The sequence below is a fragment of the Vespa velutina genome, chromosome 9 (genome assembly GCF_912470025.1).
Source record: "Vespa velutina chromosome 9, iVesVel2.1, whole genome shotgun sequence".
NCBI lineage: Eukaryota > Metazoa > Arthropoda > Insecta > Hymenoptera > Vespidae > Vespa > Vespa velutina.
The window spans coordinates 2708784-2734858 of NC_062196.1; the positions used below are offsets into that span (position 1 = coordinate 2708784).

At 29.4% G+C, this 26075-nt stretch overlaps 1 protein-coding gene and 1 long non-coding RNA gene across 15 annotated transcripts in view; one reads left to right on the forward strand and one right to left on the reverse strand.

The window, feature by feature from the left end:
- LOC124951543 (venom dipeptidyl peptidase 4) overlaps positions 1 to 26075 on the reverse strand; it is a 277366-nt gene that overhangs the window by 104068 nt on the left and 147223 nt on the right. The gene's annotated exons all lie outside the window — the stretch shown is intronic.
- LOC124951545 lies at positions 823 to 16487 on the forward strand. The gene is made up of 3 exons (XR_007101630.1): positions 823 to 1275; positions 1644 to 1699; positions 15693 to 16487. It is a non-coding gene; the product is annotated as an uncharacterized LOC124951545 (long non-coding RNA).

Below are 26075 nucleotides of genomic sequence, written 5' to 3' on the forward strand. Positions count from 1 at the left end.
TATAAATAATAAAATGTTCAAATAATTATCCAATGATTATTCACGAATATCGTCGTATACATAATTGAATGTGAAGGCTGAAAAATTAAATGATAGAATTAATTAATTAGAAAGTTGTCTGTTTTCTGTACGAAATTGCTTCGAAAAAAAAAAATATATATATATATATATATATATATATATATTTTTTTTTTTTTTTTTTTTTTTTTTTTTTTTTTTCAAATAGATTGAAATTAAATACAGAGAAGCTTAATCCAATAATCACGTCGCATTTACACTCTCGAATATCGATAACCAACGGACTCATGGTGAAGCTCGTTAGCCGTGTCCAAACAATTTGTTTGAGAAGATATGAGAGAACGACCAGAACGAATCGTTCGTAGCTTAGCAATTGCGTTAAACCGACAAAAATTGTAACGCGATCACCAACCGCTGCTCATTATCGACGGCCTAATTAATGCTGTTTAATCAGCATAGAAATTAGCACCCAGTCAGTACGATAACTCGATTGGTTTCGAACGGTGCTAATTATCGTTCGGTTAAGAACATTACACGACGTTGCGATTTTACAAGTGTTTAATAATTAATTTATCATTCTAATAGAAATATATTGCGTGATAATAACTATGACGAACAAACTTATTTATCGACTTTTATATATATATATATATATATATATATATATATATATATATATACTTATTTTTTTTATTTTTTTCTTTTCTCTTTGTTTTTTGTTCAAATTTTTACTTTTAAAAATGTTCATCATCCCCGAGTTTATAATGGTTTATAAAGATAATGATGTAGGAATGAAACTAAGTATAATGATTGACCGATTTTGATGAACAAGGATGAAGATTCAACAAATAAATGTACTATATGAATTTATACTTTCGATTATTATTCAATTGAACGATGTATGATTTAATTCGAGTATATTTAACTAATATTTTAACAATAATATTTGTTTAAACTTTAGATACTTAATAGACGTTAAATATAAAATAATTTCAATAGAACATTTAAATACACTTAAATCTCGTACTCCGATTCGTTACTTGTCTACTATGTCAACAAAAACGTATTCTCGACCGACCTTGATAGCTATCGAGTCAGTATTATTCGGCATTCCGACGAGTAAACATCGCAATTCTCTCTTTTCGTACAACTAAATTTATACAATTTATATTTCCGATTATTTTTATAATGTATAATCCGAGTATTTAAATAATGTACGATGTACATGGCAATTATTAAACTAAAATTTAAATAATAGTACGTATGTTTAAACATTAGATACCTCGTAATAAACGTTAAATATAAAATAATTTCAATAGAACATTTAAATACACTTAAATCTCGATTTTCCTACAATGTTAACAAAAACGTATTCTCGACCAATCTTGATATTTTTCGAGTCAGTATTATTTCACATTCCAACGAATAAACATCGCAAATCTCTCTTTCCGTATGACCAAACATAAATAATTTATACGTTCGACTATTTAATAATTATTTAAATGTTGTACGATTTACATGGAATATAATTAATTGACATTTAAACAATAGTATATAGAATCGCGGAACAGGATTATTTTCGATCGAAATAAGAAACTCATGTATAGTTTTTTTATTTTCGTCAGAGTTACTTAATCATCCTAGAGCATGACATACATCAAATGTCAACGAAGACTTAAAGGTAAATAAATTTTTGTATTAAGCATATTCACTAATAATATTAACAATTTTTATTGCAACAATGATGCTAATAATTTTGTTTTTATTTTACCTTCATTTTTTTTTTTCGTTTCAAAACACCATTGCGTTTTTGCAATGACGAGATTGTGCTTTTTATCGTTCAAATTCAAAAAGAAAAATAGCAAAATAATTAGACTTAGAGATCGGTGTTGTTTATCGTATATAAAAATTTCGATCGCGATAACTTATCTTGTCTCTTTCTTTTTTTTTTTTTTTTTTTTTTTTTTTTTGTTATATGACAACGATTTTACTTCCTTTTCGAAGAAGGAGAAAAGAGATCTCTTCGACGGAAGTTTTGTTAAAAAAACAAAAAACAAAAAATAAAAAAAAAAAAAGAATCAAGGAAGTCCGCGATCGCGTGACTATTGTAGTTGCTGTGAAATAGATGTATTTCGAGCCGTCGCAGAACTTTTCTAAGTGATGAGTGAAGTTTTAAGTCTCTCCGATCACTCGATCAAAATGTCAAGGACAAAAGGTTCGAACGGTCGAAACGGCACGGTTGATTTGGTTCTAATTAATTAGTAGAAGAACATTGAGCGAACAACCACGAGTAATTTTTCTTCAGAGATTTATTCGCAATTGTTTCGTTATTCATTGATTTATTTTACGTGAATTTATTTACATATTTAATAGATCAGGATAAAAAGGATCTTGTTGTTTCGCACGCATTTATAATTACTTGCGACTTTGGATATTTCACTGGATTGTTTTATATTTTTTATCACGAGAAAGTAATGAAGAATTCATCAAAATGCCATCTGACATAAGATAAATGCTATTTGTCGTAAATTCGTAACGAAATAATTATACGTGTATACGCCGTAATAGTATCGATGGATATTTACAATTTTTAATAAATAATAATCAAGAAGAGATTCGCAATGGATAATTCTTGGAAGCAAGATTCCATGATTTTCTTGTGTAATTATAATAATTGCTTGTACGAAGAAACTTCCAAAGGATTTGTTTCTCTTTTCTTTTTTTTTTTTTTTTTTTTTTTTTCATTATGGTTGAAGATAAAAATTAATTGAATATGTAATCAATTTTCAAAGAAAAGAAAAAAGAAAAGGAACAAAAATACTTATAAAGTCATAATTCGTAGATCTATTATTTAAACAGATAATTAACTTATTAAAGTTAATTATCTTTAAATTAGGATTTTCAACATTTAATATTTTAATTCTCGTATCTCCTGCCTCTCGCATTTCTTCACATTTTCTTCTAAGGTTTCGTCACTTTCTAATATATAGATATTTACAACGGCATAATAATTTTCTCGAGTTGCATAATAATGTGCCATCATGTTTGATGTGAAAATAATAAAATACTGATATATTACTCGTATGAGTATGAATACATATTACGTGGTAATCTAATACAACGAAATGATACGTACACCTAATATATAAGTGAGAAGCATAGTTGAGCAAGAGTGTCGGAAATGTTCCAAGGCATATCCTTTAATGTAGACATTTGCATCCTGGCAATATGTGAAATAATCATGAGACATGGATGTATAAATATGTATGTGTTGGAATAAATGATTTGATATTTTCTGAATTTAGATCATAGACAGACAAGCGAATAATATATTTTTCTCAGTGGATCTATAAAATTTAATTTTAGAAAATAATTTTCGAGCAAAATACAGGTTATACTTCCCATTAAAAAGTGTTATCGTTTAACTCGATGATTATTTTTACTTCTTTAATTTAATTTTTCACAGTACTATAACTTTTTAACGTATCACGATTCAAAGAAATTTGTAATAATTTGAAATCGATTAGATTTTATTTCGATCAAAAGTCAGGCATCATTTTCTATGGAGATAATTCAGATTATTTTCTTTGCATATGTATTAGTCTCGTCGTTGTTTACTTCTTCCATATTTTAGAACAAAGTAAATAAGTTATTCGAATTGTTCGTCCATTTACTCGTTATTAAATAATATCGTTATTACATTTCCTTAAATAAAAACTTTTTTCTTTCTTGCTCGTATTTAAGAAATACCCCAAGAGCACGTAACAAATAAGAGGCTATATGCCGAAGAGACTCTCACAAACTGTGGCTGAAGAGCATCACAGTTATAGACGACTATGAGTTATTTTCGAAGGTTCAGCAGTATATTCGAACCTTCCGAAAATGGCTCTTAGTCATACGTACTTTACCATGTTCCCCACTCAGAATGCTTTTACGATGGTGAGTGTAAGGGTAGATTTGAAAAATTGAAACGACATAATATTCCATTTTCGTCTATTACATTGTCACGCGTACGAGATGTTCTATTATTTTGAATATTAATCTTATACGATTTAAAATTTTTATCTTATTAATGTCAAATCATAGAATTTCCATTTTTCTTTTTTTTTTTTTTTTTTTTTTCATTTTCATAGTTAAATTAAATTTCGTTATAAATAATATATTTTATATTTCTATAAAATTAATTTCTATTGAACTCATAAACATGAAACTCATAAGCAATTGTGGGAATCACTAAAACTAAACCGAATAAACAAGGTCCACATAGGGATTAAATAATCGCATTGGAAAGTATGCCAAGTTTTCCTTTCGCCACGCGTTACGTTAAAAGAATAATTTTTTTAGATTAAGATCGAGAATTTTTCATTTTCTTTTTTCTTTTTTCTTTTCTCTTTAAAATTAAATTACATTAAATTTAATTTAGAATTTTATCTTTCATAAGTAATGTACACATATATATATATATATATATATATATATATATATATATATATATATATTTCTTTCCTTTTATCTGTTCTTTTCTATAAAATTAATTGCTATTAGAATCGTAAAAATAGAGCTTTTTTAAAAATCACAAAATGAATAGTAATTGTGAGGAACATTGTAAATCGCACTAAGTAAATTAAAAAACATCCTTTTAATCAACTTTCATGTATTTGTAAATATTATTGATCAATGAAGAATTATTTAAATCCAATTTTCGTTCGGCTTTTTTTTCAAATTTAGTTAATTATAATAAATATTATATTCAACAAAATGTAATCAGATTTTAATTTGAAGGCATCGTTTTAATTAACTTTCACATATTTGTAGCTATTATAGATTAATAAAGGATTGTTTAAATTAAATTTTCATTTGACTTTTTATTTAAATTTCATTAATTACAATAAATATTATATTCGACAAAATATAATCAGATTTTAATATTAAAGCAAAGTTTTAATCAACTTATACATATTTACAGATACTATCAACCAATGAAAAATTGTTTAAATTATATTTTTATTTTACTTTGCCTCATAGAATATGATTAGTTGTTAACTTGAAATAATCGAAAAATTTTGATTAAATATTATAAGAGAATACTTTAAGTATATTTATTTTTTACGAAATGATAGTTGCTATTTGTAAAGGAACTTACACTCGATGCATTCATTGCATCGTTTTGTCAATTGTCTTTTTATACTATTCGTTGATCTTTGTACGTCTATCTTATTTCATTTTGAACTTCATGCACCATGACTGAATTGGCTTTTCTTTCTATAAGAATCCTCAGTTTGAAAGTCACAATGATTTTCTATTTTCTATCCTTATTTCACTTAATTTATAAATTCTTCAAAAATAAAATTTTAGTTAACAATGTTACCCGGAGAAACGTTTTGTTAAAAGAATTTCGTAAAATGGAATTATTTTAGTGTAAAAAAGAAAAGAAAAAGAAAATAAAAAAGAAAAACAAAATATATATATATATATAAAATACAAGTTAAAACGTATCACAAATATATGAGAAAATATCTCATACAAACGTACGTAACGTATCATTTATCTTCCTTTGTTCATTTTTAAACCATTAACAAATAACTTCGAACCAATTTATTCACTAGAATTGTATTCTCGTATTCGAATCGAATAGTAAAAGATTGAAAAAAAAAATTGACTTTTGCTTAACGAGAGTTCACGAGATTTCCAATTCGATTACGTGCGATCGATTTTCTTTTTTCCTTTCTTTGATTTAAAAAAAGAAAAGAAGAAAAAAAGGCAAAAAAAAAAAAAAGAAAAAAAGGAAAAGAAAGAAAAGGAAAGGAAAGAAAAGGAGAAAGGAAAAATGAAAAAAAAAAAAAAAAAAAAAAAAAAAAAAAAAAAAAAGAAAGATTAAGGATAAAGGAAAAGAGGATATAATATAAAGAGTTTATATCGAATTTCTGCTAATGTCATGGAAAAATACAATGAAATATTCCTTTCTTTTTACATGGTAGAACTTTCAGAGGTTGAAACTCTCACAGAGTCGAGAATAAAGAGATAAAGGAAGTGAAAGAGAAAGAGAAAGAGAATGATAAAGAGATACGAGGTGTTCGACTTGGCAGGACATAAACGTGAATTCAATGTGGATGGGGTTCCACGTATTTTATCTTTGATGATGAGACGCTAACGAAGAGAGCTCTTATAAAGAATGTCATTATATGACGCAACTCAAACGTACCAATGTGATATATATATATATATATATATATATATATATAGCATATAACATGTCGTATGTTTCAAGTTATTTCTTGCTATTTTATAGCTCTAGGTGCAAGAGGTACTCATTCGTACGACACTCGACCGGTAACGTTCAATATTGAGTGGACATTGATTTCTATTTGTTATCGTTCAAAGGTTCTGTTATACACTGTGAAGTGTTGAGTGTCACGTGGCTGTAACGATGCGATTGTTTAAAAAATATATTTAAAGCTTCGTATTCGTTGAGGACGAACGAGAGCAAAATTTTCTGATTTCGTTTAAATGTTTGAAATTCGGTGTGTGCTCGTTTGTAAAGGACACATAAAAAAAAAAAAAAAAAAAAAAAAAAAAAAAAAAAAAAAACAAAAAAAAACAAAACAAAAAAAAGAACAAAAAAAAAACAAAACGAAAAAAGAAAATAGAAAAAAGAAAATAAAAAGGAAAAAAAAAGAGAATCAAAACTTATCAAGATAACGATGCTCCTTCCTACGGATGGTGGATCTGATTGTTTCCGGGGAAGGGAGAAAGGAGGAAACACAATGGTCAACGTGTTCGAAGAGATAAAAGTAATTGATTTTAACTTTAGTCTCGTTATTTTATTTGAAATCTGACATGACCAAAGCGCTAACATCGATCAATCAATTAACAACTATAACCAAATTTAACCACAAACTCTCGTCTTTTATACGTCTAGGAAATCATGTTATATATATATATATATATATATATATATATATATATATAAAATTGTTCTTTTTTTTTTTTTCTTTTTTTTTTTTTTTACAAATTTCACCACTATCTCTAAACTTGTATAGTTAGTCGAATCTCCGTTGAAGTTCGAATCGCTTTCAGGGAATAGAGCTATTCGGGAAATGAACGGCGTGTGCTTCGAATGCCACCACAACATAGAAATGAGAGTAGAAAGCTAGAGAAGGATAGAAATAGAAAGATAAAGAGAACGAGATAGAGAAAGAGTGTAGAATGTTCCCGAGCTCTCCCTCTCCTCTCATGCGTTTCTCTTTGCGCGAGAGTCGCAAATAAAACGTCGAAGCCCCCTGGTTCATTTGCTTCTCTGTCCGGAACCGCAATTTCGGCGCGCTGCGGAATCCGTCCCCGGTGCGCCATATATCTCGACGTTCTATACATACATTCGCGTGCAAACACATACACGTATATATCTGTATATAAAGAGAAAGAGAAAGAGAAAGAAAGAGAGAAAGAGAGAGAGAGAGAGAGAGAGAAAAGGAGAGAGAGAAAGAAAAGATGGACTCGAATCGCGGCCACAAACTTCATGCCGTGTGCTTCGTGATAATCAAGTCGTTCGATTCAATTTTTACCAATAGGATTTATCGATAATGCATTTGGACAGAAAAATACTGCGGATTTTCTTCGTGACGTTTGCCTCTCTATTTCTTCGTCCTTATCCTTGTCTCTATCTTCTTTTCATTTCTCTCGCTTTATCACTTATCCTCTTTCTCTCTTTCATCTCTTTTCTTTCAACCTTGTTTGTACCAAGTTTCTCGGAACAATCTACTTTATCGGACTCTTTCTATCCTGATATTTTACACAACGAGAAATAACTCATTCTTTTCGTTACGAAATATTCGACTTTATTGTTAGAGTTAATTCATACGAATTGAGCATGCTCAGTCAATATATATTTTCTACCGATTTTTACAAAAAGCAAGAAAAGTTTGCAAATTAATCATAGAAAATATATACGTATTTTTTATATATATATATATATATATATCAATCGAACGTATTGATTCATTCATTTTAATTCGAAACATCATCGAGTCGTTTTTATTATCAACCAAGAATTATTTAAAAAGCTTCTCTCGCAATTAATACGAACTTTTCATCCTTTCCGAAATAACCACCATTTCTCTTCGTTCTTGATAATAAAATATCCATTTCGTTTTTAACATTTATATTTTCATTATTATGAGAGTTTCAGTTTGATTAATTCGTTTTTTCCTTTTTCTTTTTTTCTTTTCTTTCCTTATTTTTTTCTTCCCCTCCTCCCCCCCCCTCCCTCCCCCCCAAGTATACTCTTGTATATTTTTCAGAAAATGTCATACGGTTAAACCCAGGGAAGTATCATACAATTGCGAAGCATTGCTAGGAAATAAAAATACTTTCATTTAAGTACTTTCTATTAATTTATTATTATATCTCCTTTCCCTTTAATGTTCCATTCCGTTAACTAAGTATTCTGATAAAAATATTATTATCCGTTTTTCTTTTAATATGAAAGAATATTAAATTCGTTATAAAACATAATGCTTTTTTCACGTTAATTCCCTATCTATACGGATTTTTAGATATTCTCGAATATTTTTCCCTTTAACATTTATAATTGCAAAGAATTGTATAATGCAAACGATATTAAGCTTTGATTGATTAAAAATCTTTTTTAAAAACGTGCACCTTTTGACAAAAATATTTTACATCGTGAAATTCAAGTGTACGAAAAGAGAGGGAGAGAGAAAGAGAGAGAAGGAGACAGAGAGAGAGAGAGAGAGAGAGAGAGAGATGAAATAAAATTGTTTCGTAAGAAAATCAAAAGAAAATTATTCTTACGAAGTAAATACTTTTCCTGTTAGTAAATTATAATCTTTCGGTTGAATAATTTCAAGAAATTAATTTTTTTTTTTTTTTTCTTTTTTTTTTTTTTTTTTTTTTTTTTTGAATGATTGCTAAAAAATTATTTCTACTCTCTCTTGTTTACTTTACCTTAACGAAAATGAATAATTATTAATGCAGAACGTGTTTATAATTCATGTTGCTGCTGTTGACCACGAGGTATCTACTCCTTATCTTTTCTCCCCTTCGTTGTATTATTAATAATTCGAAAGAAAAAAATAAGAAAGAAAATAAAAGAGACAAAGGAAAGAAAAAAGAGGAAAGAAATAAAAAAGAGAAGAAAAGAAAAATATTCGGTTAATCCCTCTGCTCGAGTTATTCTCGAAATGACCGGAGAAATTCACCATAGAAATATTTCTCCAGATGATCAAATTCGACGCCTGGCCGTCCTTTCAAACTATTTTTTCTTTTTCTTTTTTTTTTCTTTTTTTTTTTTTTTTAACTTTCTTCGCTTGCTCTCTCTCGTTTGATTTCAACGAAGTAACATTGACTTTCAATAAAGAAAAAGAATAAATAAGTTCGAACGATAAGCTTCGAATGTTGATATCTCGTGAATAAATAAAAGAAAAAAAGAAACAAAAGAAAAAGAAAATTCAACGTTAATGTAAATATATATCTTATAATCCATATGTTTTCGATGCATATATAAATGAAGGAAATGCAATTACGAAATATGTATATTTCATGTATATACATATATTTTATATATTCATATGTATGTCCAATGGATTTTTATACGATGTTACTATGTTCTTATTAATCATGATTATGAACATAACTAGAACGAGGTAATTAATAAACTGAAAATACGAAATATTGATTTCTAGTTACATAGCAATATATGTACATACATACATACATATATATATATATATATATATATATATATATATATATATATATGTGTATATAGATATTTTCGAGAGATACGAAGAGAAACCAACAGAGATATTTGCTTTTACTCTTGTCAACTACAAATACGAATATTTAGTACTATTGGTTGACAACACATATATACATACACATATACATACATACATATATATATATATATATATATATATATATATATATGTATGTATTATGTTATTATTAAATGGATGTACGTATGTGGATATTCGTACAAATTCAGATATATTCGATCGAAGCAAGCATGTTTTTATGAACGCACGACCGACTCATCATTTTGATCCACATTTCCGAAGAATTTTAATTAACCTTTGACGCTTCGACGATTGTCGTCTCTCCAACAAAATTGATCTTTCTAGCAAAGTTTATATTTTACATTGTGATAATATTTTCTACTCTCTTATAAAAAAAAAAATATATATATATATATATATATATTTTTTTTTTAATATATACATATACACATATACATAATTATTAATATATAATATATACATATACATATTTTCAATGAAAAAACGACCATCAAAATTATCATGAAATCTAATAATTTTTTCGAAAAATGGCGATGCACGTCAATTTTGTTTTCGCGTAGGGACCTTTATCATAAATTCATTCTTTTTGGGATAACCTGCTAAAATGGGTAAGATTTGAATAACTCCTTTAAAAATTTTTAAATGACAATAAGGATTCAAAGGACATATCATTTTAAAGGCCATTTAATTCATTTTACAATGACGCTATTTTAAAAATTTTCAATCAATAGTTTTTGAGAAAATACATTTCGAATTTCAGATTAAAAACAATGTTTATTTTATTAAATATTCAAAAAGTACGTCGAACATTTGCATTACATCCGATATAAAATGACAGCAAACGTTGCTGAAGCTTTTCTGTTGAAGGCGTTTGGATGGTATATATACTAGAATTTAAATATTTCCATAGAAAAAAAATCAAAGGTTTTGAACGATCAGAAAAATGTTGGTTTATGAACTTCTATATTGGAGCTTCGTCGTGTTGAAAAAAGAAAAAAAAAAAAACACAAAAAAAAAAACAAAAAAAAAGTCATTTTTAATGATTTATACGATCAATGAATAATAAATCTAACTCTCAAGCGAATCTTTTACGATTCTTCGAGTTAAATTATTTAATAAAAATAGTGGACAAATAATTTTGTTATTCAATATAACAGATCGCACATTCGTCGGATTAAACTGAAGTGTAAAATGTTCGACGTAACACTCGTCAAAATCTTTATTAATACGTGGAAATCTGCAATGCACATTTTGAATATTTAATAAAATAAAAATTGTTTTCAATTTGAAATTCTAAATCTATTTTATGGAGAGCTATTGAACACAAAATCGAAATAAAAGAAGAAAAAATCTTTGTCTTGGGATTTACCGAAAAAAAAAAGAAAAAAAAAAAAAAAAACCACTCTAGATTTCATCATAATCCTGAGTGAACACTTTTCATATTTATGTTTCCTCTTTGTTTCTTTCCTCTATCTTTATATTATTCCTCTTCCGTGTCATTGTATTCAAGAAAAAAATTTCATTTCTTTATTACGTATTATTTTCTACGTTCACGTTATTCTGGTCATATATTGACTTTCAATATCACACAATATAATCGCGAAACGACCTTCTTGTTATTGTTATCGGTGTCTCCAATTTGCTTCCTTCGCGTTTCGTTATTTCTTTTACTTTATTAGCCGATTCCAATCGATGCTATCGCACTCTCTCTCTCTCTCTCTCTCTCTCTCTCTCTCTCTCTCTTTCGTCCGTCAATATTTATTTTCTTGCTATTATTACCTCGGATAAAGTCATGCTGGTAGTTCATGTTTAGCCATCAAACGCGTTAGAGGTAATCCCTCATTTCGACCATTCGCTCTTCTCTATTGACGAATTCATATAACGAGATCGTATTCCAAATATTTGAGATCAGCTTTTTGAAATAAGACATTTTCGAATTAATAGTAATGTAAATATATCTCTTGACAGTTTTCCGGGATTAAGTGTTAGATGTAAGTACAAGCGAATCATTATTTATTTACTTTCTTATTTGTTAATTTTTTCTTTGATTCTACAAATAGAGATTTTAATCTATTTTTTAATATCTATCGGAGATATTGGCTTTGTTTTATGATAACGTTTCCTCCTTCATTATCTCATTTCATTAATAAATCAAGATTTATGTCGAGTAACGCGACATTTCAGTTTCGATATTTCATACGACGTTTTTTGACACTTTATTTGTAACTATTATAAAACTTATAATAATTGTAATTATTATAAACTTAAAAAAAAAAAAAAAAAAAAAAAAAAAAAAAAAAAAACATTCTTATACAAATCTTATAGTTAATTTATTCATTCATAGTTCCGAGTTGTTATGAAATTCAAAGATAATTTAGAAAATAATACGAACATTCAAACTTCATAATTTTAAGTTATACGAATAGTTCGCAAAAGTTTATGGAACTTTTGAGAGTAATTTTGAAGTCAGGAAAATCATCGTTTATTTCGATCAAGAAAATAGAAATTGATAATATAGTTGAAAATACTTGAAATATTTTATAGGGGTAACCTTTTTTAAATGTCTATTTTCATGACTTCGCATTTTGTGATCCCTTTGATGAAAGAAGAAAATACGATTTCACATCGATTCAATGATAATAATCACATTTCTAATAATAATAATCACATTCCTAAAGATTTTAGAAATCGACAAAACGAAAGATATTGAAAATAGATTTAACGGTTGTTCTTATTCACTATCATATCGTTTTTCTATCTGCTTCTATTACTATCCATCATTTTTCTTCATTCTTCAAAATGGATTTATAATTGTAAAAATATAAAAGACTGAATAACAAGTTTAAAATTTTTTTTATCTAAATATTTTCATTCTTTTCATAGAACACAATATGTAAAAGTTTCATCGTTTTTACTCTCTCTCTCTCTCTCTCTCTCTCTCTCTCTCTCTCTCTTTCTCTCTCTCTCTCCCTCTTTCTCTTTTCATATCTCTCTTTCTCTCCGTTTCTTACATGATTCAGCTAACGATCTATGATCGATTATGGACTTATATAGGTAACTGTCAAACATGAAATATTAAAACGAATGAAAAATATCGACCGAATAAAGAATGTATTCTTAGTAGGTGAGATATTTTTGTGTGAATCATTAAAAACGTGAATCGAACTTCGAATCGATCGAAGAAAAAAAAAAGAAAAAAAAAAAAAGGAAACAAAAAATGAAACCTTTAATCCAAGTCGTTTGAATCGCCAAAAGAATAAATCGTGGATTCGTCCTGAAAGATAATAAATCACCGTTTTTATACGTTGAACGTAATGATAAAAAAAAAAAAAAACGAATGATCTAATCGAGTCAGCAGTCGGTCCTATACTATCTCCTTCTGATTGCTATAGAAAATTTGATGTCATTAGAAAATGATCATTTTACCTGGGGGGGGGGGGGGGGGGGGGGAATAAAAATAAGTTGATGCTTTTTAAGAGAGACGACGTGTAAAGTAAAAAGAAAAAAAAAAGAAAAGAAGGAAAAAAAATTGAAGAGCACTTTTTAAATAAAAAGGTAGATAAAAGGTATGAGCGAGTAAAGAGATCTAAAGTAGGGAGAGAAAAAGAGAGAGATAGAGAAAGAGTAAAAGAGAGAGAGAGAGAGAGAGAGAGAGAGATAGGGAGAGAGAGAGAGAGAGAGTAAGAGAGACGAGGGGTTTAGTAGACGAAGAGTCACGACTCTAGGCGTATCATCCAGCAGTTAACGACTCACGTGCGAACTATCGGAGAGCTCCCTTTGGACTAGAAAATCGCGATGGTCGCCTAGGTGAACTGGATTCTGCTCGAGAAGACGATTAGACGACATCATTAATTGAGTTCTACCTTCGAGCGACCATCCTCTCTCTCTCTCTCTCTCTCTCTCTCTCTCTCTCTCTCTCTCTCTTTCCCTCTCTCTCTCTCTCTCTCTCTCTCTCTCTCTCTTTCTCTCAATCTTTCTTTCCTACTTACTCTTCTCACTTCTCCTTTTTTCAGTACCTTCCTTGGTTCTAAGAGAACTATGGTTACATGACGATAATGCTCCAGTAGACTATGTAGCATAGGAACAACCTTGCGCTAGTTTTCGTTCTTCGCACGATTTCCCAAGAGAAAGTCGAAACGAGCCCGTGGCGCCAAGGAATACTTGCCATTTGTCGAATAATACGCGAGAGTTCGTCAAAAATCGAGAGACTAACCCGACTTATCTTTGATATATTATCTTTCGCTTTTTTTTTTTTTTTCTTTTTTTTATTTACGATATTTCACAAAGACGGACAGACAGATATATAGACAGACAGACAGATAGACAAAGAGAAAAGACAAATATATAGACAGACAGACAAACAAACAAAGAGAGAGAGAGAGAGAGAGAGAGAGAGAAAGAGAGAGTCCATCGATTCGATTAATTCGATGACAAAGAATCGAACTGTTATCGTAATTAAATACAACATCGAATCTCTAAGAACGTATGGAATATTTCAAATGATAATTATTTCTATATTTCGAGATAATCGTTTTTTTCTTTTTTTTTTTTTCAGTAATTTAGGATAAAACTATAAAATTTTCCGGTATTACCGTTCACGAACGAAAATAAAAGTTATTGATAAGAGGAACGTAAGTAGATATATATATATATATATATATATATATATATATATATATATCGAACAAAGAGATTGAAACTAACAATGCCCATTCGCTAACCCATTCTATACCTTTCGTAGCCTAAAAGCAAATCGAGGTACCAAAAAGAAGAATACAACGATCTCTCGATCGTATTAACTCGAACGGCTAGCTACGTTCGAGAGTGAATCCTTGCAAGTAATACGTTTGCGAGAGTCTCACAGTGGTATAATTGTTGAAAGTTTAGTTCAAACGTTAAGACTGCACATTCTGTATCTCTCTCTCTCTCTCTCTCTCTCTCTCTCTCTCTCTCTCTCTCTCTCTCTCTCTCTCTCTCTCTCTCTCTCTCTTTCTCTTTCTCTTTTCCTCTCTCTATCGTTGGTGCTCCTTCGACTTCGCCCACGTTGGCAGCGCAAAAGCTCTCTGCAAACTTAGCTGGCTGTAATTTATTCGGCGGATAATGGCTCAACGCTCGTAGAGGAGGAGTTCCTATCGTGGAATCGCGAGTTGCAACGATGAGTAGGATTTAACGAGCCCTACCTCTTCTATCCTTCGACCTCCACATATACGACTAACTACTTATTTCTCCTAACATACGTATGTACTTACGTACGTTACATGCATTCGCTCTGTTATAGCGAGATCTTCTTCTGTACTTTAAAAAGATACTTAAGGGTAATATTTTAATCTCAAAAAAAAAAAAAGAAAAAAAAAAAAAAAAGAAAAAAATATATACATACATATATAATACCCATACTAATAGATGCATGCAACAGATGGTATTTAAGATAAATCTTACTTTTTTTTTTTTTTTTTTTTTTTTTAAATAATCTCTCAAAACCTTTATACAATAATACATATCTTTAAAAAGAATTTAATAAGATTCCTTTTATCGTTCTTACATATAGAATATAATAGAAATATAATAATAAGTTTTGAGAAATTTTTCTTAACATATAAATTTAATTATGTTCGATTAGATATTATAACCATCTTCTGTTCTCATTTCATCGATAATGAAAGCAATCCTATTTGTTTTTTTTTCCCCACCCCCATTCTCTCTCTCTCTCTCTCTCTCTCTCTCCCTCTCTCTCTCTCTCTCTCTCTCTCTCTCTCTCTCTCTCTCTATTTATCTATCTCTCTCTCTCATGAGCCACAAAGCTGAATGCAGCTGTCGCATAATAAATGGTCGATTTCAGTTTGTCTCGTTTTACAGGCTTAAACCGGCTGCGCGAGGATAGCAGGAGGACACTGACAAATGGCCGATTCCATAGGACGAAGTAAGAGAGCTAAAATGAGGAAGACTGGAAGGGTGAAGAGGATGGTAAAAGTGAGGTCAGAAACGGATAATTTATCGAGGTCGAGTACTCTCTTTCCCTTTCTCTTTCTTTCTTTTTCCTTTATTTTCTTTCGGCTTTTTTTCCTTTTTTTGGGCCTCGCTTGTTTTCACGAGTATTTATTATGATTACTCTCTCTTCTCTTCTCGTCTCTCTCTCTCTCTCTCTCTCTCTCTCTCTCTCTCTCTCTTTCTCTATTCTCTCACATAGTCTCAACATCGAAAATCGAAAACCATGGTGAAATCGAATAACTGATAACGCGTTCTCTGAATGCGAGACACGCGGGAAATTGGAAAATGCTCATAGGACATTATCGACATTCGCACGATCGAAGATGTTGCATTCGAACGACGAGAACGCCTAATGGCTAGCACTATCGCCAGCCCTGACTTTTATGCCGATTCGAGAATCACGAACACTTCGCCGCATCGTTTAAGCTCTGTTCCCCTTGTGCATGCGCATGTATGTGTGTGTGTGTCTGTGTGTGTCACTTTTAAAAACTCTCCATGGGTATCTATTCGACAACGAACCACTATTTTTTTTTCTTTTCCCCCTCTATCTCACTCCCTGCCCCTCTTCCCATCTCACTCTTTCCTCTCTTATCGAAATGAAATTTTAAACGAGCTTCCCTCCAAGTGATCTCAATACCTCCTACATACTTTCTCATGAAACGTTCGCGGTAGTTATCTTTCGAGGAAAATGCGTTTAGTATCGAATATATATATATATATATATATATATATATATATATATATATATATATATATATATGTATACTTATTTCAAGTATACATTTTCATCTAGTGGTTCTTTCGAAAAGCTTATTAGATCGTAACTGTGTATAAAGGTATATTATTAGGTTCATTATATTTGCAACGAGGAGCAATATATTCAGTTGAAATTTTAATTTTAATCCAAATTAGCAATCGATTAACTCGCATTATTCTGCATCGTTTATTTGTTAATAATATCATTCGTTTTTTGAGAAAATGTGAGAAAAATGTATACATGGTTTTTTTTTCAAGTCCTTATTTTTTTTTCTTTCCTTTTTTTTTTTTTTTTTTTTGTGAAATATTTCGAGTATTATTAACGTAAAATGAAAATGAACAGTTACATTTGTAATTATGTAATTGATCCTTATCGGTCAATCGAACAATTACAGATGTTATTGTTTTTCTTTTATTTTTTATTGTTTTTTTTTTCTTTTTTTCTTTTTTTTTTTTTAAGATCAATTGAATGTATATTTACATTTTCGGTCGTCACTATATATCTTTATAGTATTATATTCTCGTATAATATAATTTTCAAGAAGGAAAATTTAATCCCATTGAAATCGTCGAATGAAACAGAATCATTCTATTTCATTTATAATACGGTAATAATTCGTTATAATCTTCTTCTTTCTTTTCTTTCTCTTTTTTTTTTCCCCTTACGCTTGACACCATTTTAAAGAGCCTACAAGAAAATAACGACAATAACAGCTTCGAATAACGTTCTTAAAGCAAAGTGAAAAGGCAATTTTATCGATGGGATAACATTCCTAACCGATAGGAACTTTCTTCATGGGGAATTTCTACGGGTATAAGGTGTCCGACGGAAAGAGCTTAAATGTAAAATAAATTCCAATAAAACCGATCGTTAAGTGAGTTAGAATACTTTGTTGAAAGAGTAGGTTGGTAGTGGAACTATACACACCGATTTTACCTACTAATACTGTGAAGAGACAGAAAGAGAGAGAGAGAGAGAGAGAGAGAGAGAGAGAGAGAGAGAGAGAGAGAAACAAAGAGAGAAAGGCGAAGGAAATGGTCGATACACAAAGCGAACTATACTGGAAGTTCATCGATGGAGTGGCTAATTCGCTAAAGCTTAAGAGTGACAGGTTGCGGCCGAAGATACGGCAATTGGAGTGGCTATGCGGTCTCGAGAGAAGGGTTACGGAGAAAGGGAATGAGCACAACTAAACCCATACTCGTCAATGTCGCGCAAGCTCAGCACTCTTCGAGAGGTGGCTCAAGTTTCCCTCGTTCAACGACTAATAATGGGAACTCATGCTTTCCTTGTCTTCGTGGCTCATATACCTCGGCCAAGACTAGATTCAACTTGATGAGTTATACGACTTGTTGGAACGTTAATGACTTCTGTCTATGTTTAAGAAATATTGTATAAAAAGAAAAAAGACAAAAGGAAAAAAAAAGAGAAAAAAAAACAGGAAAAACAATTTTTAGAATTTAAATTTATCACTAAAATAAATCTCAAAATGATTACATTTTTAGAAACATTATAACATATAAAAGTAAGATGAATTATGTACATTAGTTGTTGTACTATATATATATATATATTTTTTTTTTTTTTTTATATTGGATTTCGATATATTACGTTATTATATATTATATAATTTTTAATTTTGTTTACTTCCCCTTCTTTCGTTTCATTTTCATTTTACAATATGTAGACAGTAGTCGGATCATTGCATTCTCATAACTTTCTTTGATAATAATTTTCTTAGGAAAAGTAGATATTTCTAAACGTTTATATAATCAGGTTATTTACTCTAGTTGTAAAATTATAATAATTACTGAGGAAAGAAAAGAAAACATCAGAAGAAGGAACGCGATTGATAGTATTGTATAGTTTGCTCATCAATCTAATCACTATGTTAAACAAGAAATTTTTTTAAACTTCAGTACGAGCTTCCAACACATATACGTCGTATATATACAATCCTTTTTTTTTTCTGTATTTTAACAATTCAAATATTCGCTTAATTTTCCGACATTCTTCGTGGAAAAAATTCCTAGGTGGTTTCATACCGCGTACGATTTTTAGAGTATTGGTGAAATAATGTAGGATAGTACGGGATGGGATTGAAAAGCATGTCCTTATTGCTATGGACGGTGAACGAAATAGCTGATGTCGTGAAATCAAAAAATTCAAAATGACACAGCTGTGATTTTGTTCGATATTGTCTATCTCATATTAGATATCTTTATCTATCTATATATGCTCAGGTTCACATAAATATCTATATCCAGCATATATACATATAATATTGTATATATATGTGGTATATGTTTTATATATGTACACATACATATACACATACACATATTCATATATTGACTGTAATCTTTTATATACAGCTATATATATACAACTGTATGTATATATGTATGTACTCTCTAAGTGTGTGTGTGTGTGTGTGTGTGTGTACATATATAGTAATATATAGTAATATATAGTAATATATATATATATATATATATATATATATAGAAAATCTCAGCATTCGTAGCACGCTATGACGAGTCATACGTACATCGAAAAGGTGATTGTCGAACGAAATCGTCGACTGAACAAAACATGTCCCACGAATACTAATTCCTTCTTTACATAAAAATAGACGACTTCGTGTACGCTCAATGCGTGGAAAATAAAAAAAAATGAACCAGGACGCGACCGTATTCATAAACAAAAGAAGAAAATGCGTAATATAAGCGTATACTGATTTTGTAATTGAAATTACGAATTCCATAGATTATTTTTTTTACGAATAATGCGCGAAAGGGAATATCAAAATATCCTACATATAAAAATTAATTTCTAATTTCATTCTATATTTTCATTAAATTAATTCAATAACTTTTATGATGAATCGGCATTAGTGTGTTCGCTTATTCACGTTTCGGATAAAAGGAAAATGAAATAGGATGAAACAAAATTGGAGAAGAAAAGGAAATAAAATTAAAAAAAAAGATATGAGAAAGGGAAATGAAAAAGATAAAAGAATTTAATTTATTTCGAAAGAATGACACGATTTCGTATTAAATTATATGCCGAATCAAACGAAGCACGTCTCGATTAAAACTAAATTTAATTTTTATATAAAAATATATATGCTCTCTCTCTCTCTCTCTCTCTCTCTCTCTCACTTCCCCGTTTTTGCAGCTATATTGCATTTTGTCAGTTATATGAGATATTCGTATATAGAAGAAGAATGAAATACTAAAAATATCAGGAAGCTTGAGAAGCAAGAGAAGCTGACAGAGAAAGCGAGAGAAACTCTTCAATCTCGAATATAAAAACGGTTCAAAGTATTTTTACCGTCGAACACGTTGAATCTTAATGACCGTGCTCGTTTGATAAAAATTACAGAAAAAATTAAAGAACGCTCGGATGAAAGCAAGATCTTCTTAAAGCTTGCAATAAAAAACAAGTCATGTCACAAAAACCAAATATTTCTTTGAGATAAAAATATCATAGCATAATCAGAAAATATTATTATATAATTATAGAATATATATCTTACTATTATCAATATTTTATTGTATATCTATACTTCGAAGATTGATTTTATTTTTTTCTTTCTTTCTTTCTTCCTTTCTTTCTTTGTGCAATTTCGTCATAGTCAATAAATCGTAGAATAGGAGGAAAAATTCTAGAAATAAAATATAAGGATCGTTTCGAAAAATTCGATTTTGACTTTACAAGTGAATTCATCATGTCAAAGTAAGAATGAAAGACAGACAGACAGACAGAGACAGAGGCAGAGACAGAGACAGAGACAGAGACAGAGAGAGAGAGAGAGAGAGAGAGAGAGAGAGAGGGAGAGAGAGAGAGAGAGAGAGAGAGAGAGAGAAGTATGGGAAAGATATCATAAATAATTTGTTTAATTTACGTAGATTTTTTTCCTATAAAATTTATCGCCTTCTAATCTATTGCTTAATTTATCTTAAAACACTATATAAAAAAATAAAAAAAAAAATAAAAAAAGAAAAGAAAAAAAGATTAGTGTAATTGCAAGAGTATCTTACATCAAGAACGACGGTTTCAGTTTTAATTATAAATATCGAAAAATTTGTGCTAATATATAAGAACATATTTACGTATGCATGTACATATATACAAATATATGCATAAAATAAAACTCTTAAAAGCCTCGGACAAAATGACGTACAAACGACGTGACGAAGAATTATGATTAAGTAAAAAGCTTTCAGAAATAATATTTCGCATCTTTAACAAATCTTTTCAAAGGAAAAGAAAGAAAAAAGAAACAATATATTCGTATTAGTATTATTTTAAAACTTTAACTCATTTTAAAAGTCAAATAACAACGATTGAAATTTGACGTACATACGTAGACTTTGAAGAATATATGTAAAATTAAATAATTAATTAATTATATTCGTTTTATCTTGTCACAAATTGTAAATAACTATAAACATTAATTGATTTCAACGTTTCAAACTGTTGGCATGAGCAGCAAGCTCACAAAGTATTTCTCCTGTTAAATTACCGATAATTAATCAATCGTAATCTCTCTTATCGAATTGAATTCAGATTGGAAAAACGGAAATCGAATTTAGAAGAATCTATTTCTATTTCGCGTATCTGTAAATGACAAGGACTAAACGATATCAAATCGATTTTCTCTGTATGGTGTAATATGACAGACTTTTATTTTCAACTTAATTTAAAAAAAAAAAAAAAAAAAAAAAAAAAAAAAAAAAACGAAGAGTAAATAACGAAAAGTAAATAACGAAAAGTAACTACAAACCTTGTTTCTACGTATAAAAAAAAAAAAAAAAAAAAAAAAAAAAAAGAAAAAAAAAGGAAAAAGAAAAAAAAAGAAATAAAAAAAAAAAAAGAAATAAAAAATAAAAAGAAAAACAAATAAGAAAGAAACGAAAAAGAAAAATAAAAAAGAGAGAAAAAAAATGGTTAGTCCATATGCACATACATGAGAGAATTCAAAATGTCGTGTGAACGGCGTACGTATATATTCGATTTGGCTTTGTTATTCGAATTAACAAAGAACGACAAGTCTTTTATGGGCAACGAAACGTTGAAAGAGAGAAAAATAGTGTTATACTAAAGGTATTTCGATTCATCGACGCGTAATGGCATACGACAGGTTCCAATTAACGAAGCTGCTACGAAAAGTGAAAAGAACATGGGGGGAAAAAAAAAGAAAATGTTGAAAGAGAAATAGAGAAAGAAAAATAGATAGAGAGAAAGATAGAAATGACAAGGACAAAATCGGTAATACGAGGCAGTGAACAAATCGAAAAAGGTGAGTTAAAACAACGTGAAGCGGTTTTGTGAAAATAACAAAGAAATACGTGTGTGTGTGTGTGTGTGTGTGTGTACGTGCGCGCGCATTTGTGGATATAGCATAGATTTAAAATAATGTAAAATTTTTAATAAATATTAAAACTTGATTTCGCGGTTAGGTTAACATTTTTAATTTTAACATTTCCTTTGTAACAATGATATAATTTACAGGTGTATAAAACACTAGAAATGACGAAATTAAATAAACCATTTCGTGATAGTTAAATAAAATATCGAAAGGTGTATTTTATTACGACGTTCAAGAAATTATACGACTATTGCCATCGTATAGAGAGAGATAGAGAGAGAGAGAGGGAAAAGGAGGGGAAAGGAGGGGGGAGAGAGAGAGAGAGAGAGAGGAATCTCAAATCTTACTTTCGTTATTCATAGCTATGTGAAAAATCCACTAACATTTCACGATCATTACAAATAAGTGCATCGTAAACGTTGAAAAAATCGTCGAATGAAAGTACGAGAGAAAGATATACAGAAAGAAAGAGAGAGAGAGATAGAGCGAAAGAGAAAGAGAGCGAGAGAGAGAGAGAGAGAGAGAGAGAGAGAGAGAGAGTTAGATCGATTCACGTCGTGTAGACGCATTTTCGAACGGGTATTTTATCAAATATGCAAGAATGGATAAAGTGACGGATAAAAGATCCGTTATTCTTCCTCCATTCTTTACTTCTCCTCGTCTTCTTCTTTCTCTCGATATCCAGCATTGAAAGATAGAATACGCAATAGGAACAAAAAGAGAAAAATCGACGAAAAAAAAAAGAAAAAAAAAGAAAAAAAAAAAAAAACAAAAAGGAAAAAAAAGAAAAAGGAAACAGATTATCCTTAAGCGCTTAGAAAGTATGGATAAAAATATAAAAGAGATTTCGATCGAATCTACATTTCTCAAATAATTTTCTTAAATAATATCAAACGAAAATCGTTAACGTTTGTATGATATTTTATCATTCAATCGATACTACAATTTGTTTTAAAAATAATAAAAAATATAGTGTATTTTCATTTTTATTGTATGATTTAAATCGATGATATACTCTTCATGGGAATCGTAAAAGAAAATTGTAAAATATCGAAAGTTATCGATATCAAAAATTCTTATCAAAATTCCAAAGTTATATATATATATATATATATATATATATATATATATCGCGGAATCTGAAAGGTTTGTTCATTCATAAAAACTACGTTTGCGATAAAAACATATGTACACGTAAACGTTCGAAAGAGATGTATCTAAGCTAAAAAACTTTATAGGGAAATAACTTTACGTTCTTAGTCCCACTTTCGAATGGCAATTTCAGGACTATCAAATCACTATCAAAATCACCAATACATTCGGAAACCATATGAGCATCGGTACCAAAGATCACGCCCCAAGAACACCAGAAACTCGTTCTTCCTTTCGAATGTAAAAATAAAACGTATAGTAAGGTATAGTAATTTTCATAAATAACATCGTGGCTCGCGTACCATACAAGTGTCTTCTTTCTTTTATGGCTCGTTATCGTTGTTGAGGACGAGATCGAATCGGTAAACGATCGAAACCCAAACGCCAATGGGATTGCTCTTTGCTAGTTACATCAAGTGTTTCTAGGAATAGTCGTACGTAAGATTACATAATTTTTTTGTTTTTTTTGTTTTTTTCTTTTTTTTTCCTATCTCTATCTCTCTCTTTTTTTTTTTTTTTTTTTTTTTTTTTTTTTTTTTTTTTTTTTTTTTTTTTTTTTTAATACTCTCGACAGCAAAAGAAAGATACACATGAGAATTTACATTTTACACGATCAGAGTTTTGTTTTATTATTCTATCAAAACGATAAGATATTTTCGAATATTATTTTATGTAGATACCACTACACGCATTAATTACTGGTCGCTGTTTACTGATTTTAGTTTATTTAAAATTTTCTGAAGTTAATTTTAAAATATTTATAAACAAATAAATAAATAAATATATATATATATATATATGACAATTTTACGAAATGGTTTTGTTTACTTTATAAATAAACTGAATTTCATTGTTTTAATTAAAATAAGACAAATATCGATCACGTAAAATTTTTAATCAGCGACATCAAAGAAAGAAAGAGAGAGAGAGAGAGAGAGAGAGAGAGAGAGAGAGAGAGAGAGGGAGAGAGATAAGGAGCAATAAAAGGGAAAAGAATTTCTAGTGAACGTGAAAAATATTGTGGATAAACGATTATGGATCGTCGAGCTTAAAATTATCGCCAGAACGAAAGAAAAGAACGAGTATTGAAATTTTTGGACAAAATTCTCGCTTCTTTTTTCTACAAATAAAATTCCAGAAAGGTTTTCATGCGAAACGCGTGTATTGTTGCAAGAGTCATGCGATTACATGGGTGAGCGCGCATGGAAAATATGCGATGTATGCAAACAGTTTTATGCGATCCCGTCGATTCGTTTTATCGCTCGTTACCGTGGTTCGACGTGAAATCGTGCCGATAAAATATCGTACAGATTTCGAGGACATTGTCGTGATTGATCGATCTGTGAATAAAGTCTATTTAAATGAATCTCTTAAAGTTTAATCTTAACAACAAAATTTTCTTTTCTCACTTTCCAATTATATTAAATATATTAAATATATATATATATATATATATATATATATATATATATATTCACACACACCTGCACGCGCACATATGTACACAGATATCTGTACGTTGTAAACAAAGGTCGAACTTATTTCCATTTATGCTTTTCGAATTACCAATCTAAATAAATAAAATTTATTTTGTATAAAGTTCAACTTTTGTTTATAACATATAGCCTAACAACTACCTAATCAACGATACAATTCAAACAATCCTTTGAAACTTACAAGTTTATTATAATATATTATATAATAGTAAATGATCTCCATTGTATGTTGTTGAATTTCTTTCGACAAATGCCATCCAACTATGAAAAGAAAAAAATATATATAGTTCCATTTAAAAAAAAAAAACGAATTTGACTGTAAAATTCATCCTGACGCTTGACCTGTAAAAAAGAAGAAACAAGAAAAAAATATTGGTACCATATGATGTGTCCCTTCATACCAAATAAATCTGCAAAAAAATTTTTTTCCCAGATTCAGTCCCTCACGAGATATTCCAATTTTTCGAAATAAACTGTGTATATACACACACACATACACACACACACATATATATATATATGTTATATAGATATTATAAATATATATTATATATGTTTGATACGTTTTCGTTAATTTTTATAAACAACATTTTGACTTCATTTGCGTATATTCCTTCTGCGAAACGTGATTTTAGTCTTGGAATAAAATAACCTAGCACTTTTTTATCCTCTATAATGGAAGGAGTCTCTCTTCTATTGTTCTACGGACTTCGCACGACAATAAATTAAAAGTAATAACTTTTCGCGAGACATAGGAAGGTGGAGTAGGTGTACGCTTTACGAGAATTTATTTTTTCTATTTTCTTTTTTCTTTATTTTATTTTCCATTTTTTTTTTCATTTTCTTTTTTTTTTTTTTTTTTTTTTTTTTTCTAAACATAAATCATCCTCCACGAACCTTCGGGTATTCTTTAAAATAACACGATTAGTCCATGAAGAATTTTATTGTACGGCTAGTAATCGATGTGGGGAAAAAAATATATATATACACACATATACTGTGTGTGTGTGTGTGTGTGTGTGTGTATGTAACTGTGTGTAAAAAAAAAAAGGAAGGAAGGAGAAGATCGACGAATCAATTGAAGAGAATAGTTCAACCTAACGAAAACAATAGTTAAATCCTAGTCATTCACAGATACAGACAAGTCAAATTCAATGAAGAAATGAATGAACTATGAAAGATGCATTGAACAAATATTTCCTATAACAAGCGATCGCGTAGACCACCAAAATATCTCACGAACTTCTTCTCAATCCTTTTAAACAAATATCTCTATCGAATAATTCGAAAAAAAAAAAAAAATTAAATTTAAAATTAGAAACAATTACTATTAAAATCGTTAGATCAATTAATTGACGATTATGATTATCCATAATTTAGAAAGTTAAGAATAGATGTTTGTATGTTTCAGCGTAATAAAAACCAATTAGATCTCTCTGCTTTATTGATAAAAAGAAAAAAAAAAAACA